Source organism: Muntiacus reevesi, chromosome 10 (assembly GCF_963930625.1).
Source record: "Muntiacus reevesi chromosome 10, mMunRee1.1, whole genome shotgun sequence".
NCBI classification, from domain to species: Eukaryota; Metazoa; Chordata; class Mammalia; order Artiodactyla; family Cervidae; genus Muntiacus; species Muntiacus reevesi.
Genome location: NC_089258.1, coordinates 39,483,829 through 39,489,184, shown reverse-complemented (window position 1 = coordinate 39,489,184; position 5,356 = coordinate 39,483,829).

Genomic DNA, 5,356 nt, shown 5'->3' with positions numbered 1-5,356 from the left:
AGTTGTTTTGGTTAACATGGACAGTCTCATTACGACCTCACATGAAACAGACTTGACATTTGTTTGGATGTAAGAGAAGAAAGCAAAAAAAATAACTTTCAGCCACTAAAATGAGTTTATTCAAAAGAAGAAAGTAAGTATCATAAAGTACAAATATAGTAAATAAGTGGGAAACAGAGAAAGATGCGCAGGTTTTTAAGGGGCTAGGAGAGGCTTCTTTTCAGACATATTTGTAGTATCCGTCAACTAGCTGGAAGTGATCCAGCAGGTTGTTGGAAATGTAACAGAGGTGCTTAGAAGGAGGGTCAAAGGTAGAAAAGGAGATTTCAGAGTCATCAGTATAGAGGTGATGATGGAAATCATGAAACTTCTTTACAAAGAAGAGAGTACTTAGGAGGAGGAAAATAACGAAAATAACATGCCTTGGGGAAGGCAGTGAACTTAAGAGGTTAAAATAAGTAAGTAAAGTAAAAGTAAATTAGTCACTCAGTTGTGTGGGACTCTTTGCGACCCCATGGACTGTAGCCCACAAGCTCCTCTGTCCATGGAATTCTCTAGGCAAGGATATTGGAGCGGGTGGCCATTCCCTTCTCCAGGGGATCTTCCCGAGCCAGGAACCAAACGCTGCTTTATAGGCAAGATTCTTTACCATCTGAGCCACCAGGGAAGCCCCAAATAAGTGAACGAATGGAAAAGATGAGGCAGGAGTTGGAGTGGAAGGAAGGAGTGCAGACTAACAAGATATATTATGGCTATGGGAGAATAAAGGGAAAAATTCTGCTCTAAGGAATGTAATTGTTAGTGTCAAAATTTCAGAGAAGTCACAAAATTTGAAGACTCGGAAAATGATTTTTGTTGTTGAAACTAGATGACTCTTGAAGGAGATTTTCAGTGTTTGATCATGTCATGTAGAAATTCAGGTATTTGGTGAATAAACACAATAAAATACTTTTAAAACATTTTATTAAAAATCACGAATTGTTGAGCATGAATATGAGAAGTATGCCATGTAATGGACTTCAGATACGAGCCAAATTTCTATTGGAAGAGGACAGCATTGCATTCATTTTTAGACATTCCTGATGGAAGGCCAGCTGTTGTCCATGGTGCTAAGAGAGTCATCTGGCATTATAATATTGCAGCAACATGACCAGTATAGTTGGAGTGAATTAGGTGTTTCATTACATACCTCTATTTGAGGGATTTATTTTTCACTGAGATGAGATTTTTCATATATATTTCCCATCTGGAAGGTTTTTTCAAACTCCCCAATGGTTAACATCTAGAAAGCAATTGCTTTTTTTTTTTTTTCCCTAAAGAAATCCCTTGAAACATGAGTATAAGAAATCAAGGTAAGGGAAAAACAGAAAGTGGAAGACATGCTGAAAAGGTTATACAATTCTTTCTTCTTTCAAAATATCCAAAATCATAGACTGTCTACCGAATTCTACTCTTCCCAGTAATGCTTTCAAAGTTAAAAAAAATGACTTAAGCTATATGGAATCTGGGTATTCTACTGATGATCATAATTAAAATATAAAATAGAGCAAATATAACATAATTGCTATGAATCATCAAACTATTAAAATGGCTGCTAATGGAGCCAGTCATACTTTTTGTATGTTCCTCTATAAAATACATTCTTGAATTTCTAGAAATACAGGCAATGCAGTAATACTATTCCCATACCATTTCTGATGAAGCCAACACAGCTACTATTCAAAGTCAGGTAGGGTGTACTGGGGATGGTGGTCAATGAACCTGTGAGTTTGGGGTTGAGTAAATCGACAGTTTTTTTCTTCTGGTCAAAAATTTTCTCGTTCAGAAACTGGACTGACTGGAAGACCAAGTTAGTTGGCAAACAAAATGTTCAACTCTCATCATGAAATTGTTAACAGCAAAATGTAGACAGTAAGCCCATGATGTGTTCATGATGGGAGAAGAATGACAAATAAATTTCACTATGAACAGTTGGAAGGCATATTTTTGATTTATTCAGGAATGGAGAAGACTAACAAGAAATGCAATAGACACTCAAGTCACTGAGATCGGAAGGGAGCGGTTCTCAGGGGAAGAAGGCCTCACCTTGCACAAAGATGCCGTCCATCAGTCATCACTGGAAGCACTTTGTTTTGCTGTGTTAGTCACTCAGTCGTGCCTGAATTTTTGTGAGCCCTTGGGCTGGAGCCCACCAGGCTCCTCTGTCCATGACATTCTCCAGGCAAGAATACTGGAGTGGGTTTCCATGCCCTTCTCCAGGGGATCTTTCTGACCCAGGGATAGAACGCAGGTCTCCTGCATCACAGACAGGTTCTGTAGACTCAGGAAGTCCCTTTAGACCCAGGGAACTCAGCACCTGCATCTCACACAATAAGATTAAATGCAAGCTGTTGCAAGATTCTGAAGGCAAGATATGCTCATGGCTCCTGAAGAGCAAGTCCAAGTAGTTACACCCACTTTGGTCCCAGCCTCTAGAAAAGGGAATGGCAACCCACTCCAGTATTCTTAGGGACTTCCCTGGTGGCTCAGATGGTAAAGCATTTGCCTGCAATGTGGAAGACCTGAGTTCGATCCTTGGGTGGGGAAGATCTCCTGGAGAAAGAAATGGCAACCCACTCCAGTACTCTTGCCTGGAAAATTCCATGGACAGAGGAACCTTGTAGGCTACAGTTCACGGTGTCGCAAAGAGTCGGACACGACTGAGCAAGTTCACGTCTTGGTCCCAGCCTTAGCCCCAGGGCATCCAGGATACAGCGGCGGCTCTGCCCCTTCACTTTGAAGGCCTCTGTGCTGGTTTCTGTGCATTAGGGGAACACCTCTCCTCCACTGGAGGGAGTGGTCCCTTGTAGAAGATGAACCCTGTTGTTCCACCCTGCCCTAGCTGTTCGTTGTTTCTTAAAACTCTGTGGTTATCTAAGTAGCCTACTTCACCATCAGGGCGCCCAGCAGTTGAGGGTGTGCCAAGTCGTGCCAGCATCTCAAAAGAGGATCCCACTCAGCACCGAGAGTCAGGCTGGTTGAACGCTGGATCCTCAGGAAGAGTTGTTCAAGTGTGTAAATACATACAATGCTGCGGGACCCAGGAGCGTGAGCCCCACTAGCCCAGCAGAACTGGATGGCCTACCGGTGGACCCGGGCAGAAGTCCCCAAGTCAGGGGCTCAGACGTAAACTGGGGCCTGATGCAAACACCCCAGAGAGGCCCCAGGCCCTGTACCTCCCCGCACAGAAGCCACACCAGGCCTCCCGGTAAACCCCGGCTGCACCTAAACCTGCGGGCCGGCTGCCTCCCGCCTGCCCCACGGGGACCGGGGGTCCGAGGTGGATCTTGGAGCTTAGCCTTCCCAGGCAAAGCCCGCTCCCAGGCGTCAACCTGCGGTCTGGCCGTAAACGTCCTCGTCGTAACCGCCGGCCACTCGGAACCCTGCAGGCGCAAACCCAGGGTCCAGCCGGAAACCCGTCCCGTGGAGACAGCCCTGTGCAGACCCTCCCGGAGCTTACTCGTCTGGTGGAAGCCCGGGCCCTGGGTCACCTGAAGCCCGTGCGCCGACGGAGCTCCCCAGCGCTGCTCCCCAGAGCCCAGACGGAGCCCGGCCGGCGCTGGGGTCCTGTGCCTCACTGCGGCGGCCACGCCGGGCCCGCGGCGGCTGCCCCTGGCGGGGCCCACGGAGCAGAGGCCCGCGGCAACGGTGAGTGAGCTCCTCAGCGGCGCGTGACGGGGCGACCCTCGAGGGCGGGCTCTGCTCCCGGCGGGGCTCCTGCTCTGTCTCCCGCCCCCGGGCCGTTAGTCCAGGCTCCCGGAGCCCTTGGCCAGGTCGGGGCTGGCCCTCTGGGTGGGCTCGGGGGTTCTCCCGCGGGGGCCGGCTGCACCTGGGACTCCGTGCGCAGCGCCCCGCAGACCCTGGATCTCACTGAGCAGGAGGGGTCGGCCGTGCAGCGCCGATTGGGGTGGGCCTGCTGCTGGCCTGGCTTCACAGAGGGATGCTAAATACTAAAGCGGGCCATGCCCGGCGGGCCAGGCTGCCTGTGGTTGTGGACGGACAGCAGTGGGCAGAGTCAGGGCGGGAAGGATGGGCCCATGAGGAAGAGTTGGCCTTAAGGTCAGTTTTATGGTAAGATATCTCATGGTCTTATCAAATGAAAACTACCGTGTGGTAGAAAACCATCCTATTAGGAATCTCGTTCTGAAGCTTTTTAGCATCTCCAGAGAATAGTTTTGATTCAGATTTCTGATTCCCCTGACCACTTTTTCTGCACGTTGGAGATGGAGTGCTGGCTGTGTAAGAGGGACCGCTGGCATCTTAGCTAGTGCTCAGCGGGGTTTGGGATGCCCTTTTGAAAGCGTTCGCCTCAGATTGGGACGTGAATCCAGCCAGAACCCTGCTTAGTACTCTGATCCACGTGGCTCTGGCTTGAACCCAGCCGAAACCCATGGTGTTCCAGTTGAGATCACACATCTGGTTTCAGGACCTAAGCTCAGGCACTTGATGTCTCATGGCAGGTAGAATTCAGTGAGAGACAAAGGGATAGGTAAGAAGTGGATTTATTTAGAAAGAAACACACCCCACAGATAGAGTGTGGGCCAGCCATCTCAGAGGGCTGAGTGCAGCCTTGGGGTAAACACACTCCAGAGTGTGGGCTGTCGCAGAAGGTGAGAGGAGCCTTGAAATGTGGTGTAGTCAGCTCTTATGGGGTGGGTAATTTCATAAACTAAGGAGTGGGAGGATTATTCTAATTATTTGGGGAAGGGCAGCGATTTCCAGGAATTGGGTCACCACTCACTTTTTGGCCTTGATGGTCATCCTTGGAACTGTCATGGTTCCTCTGAATGTATCATTTAGCTTGCTGGTGTGTTGCAGTGAGCCCACACTGAGGATCAAGGTCTAGTCCAAGTTGACTCATCTGCCATGTTGGACCCATTTCTTTCTAGTCACTTTATGTTGCGTCCTTGGGCTATGTCGTTCTTTTCAAAGTTTGTGCCCTGCCCCCTTCCCTCCTGGTTCACTTTGCTCTATCTGCAGCAGGAGCGCTGTTCATAATGGTGGCGACCAAGTTTTTTGGGTGGTTTGGACCAGCCACTGGGCTTAGTGCACATTCCCCTTATGATCTTACATGAAAAATAACAAGGACTTGGAGGTTCCGAGGGCTTCATTGATTTGCCTGAGATCACTCAACTAGTCAGACAGAATGGCAACCCGGGAATCTTCACCTAAAGACCTCACCTTGTGAAGAAGTTTCTCTGGCTCAGCTGGGAAGCCCTCCACTCCTATGGGGAATGGTAGTCCTTCTGTCTGGGTGTCATTCCATCTTTGTGAATTTTGTTTCATTTAGTCTGTTTGCAAGCATTGCATAATGGGA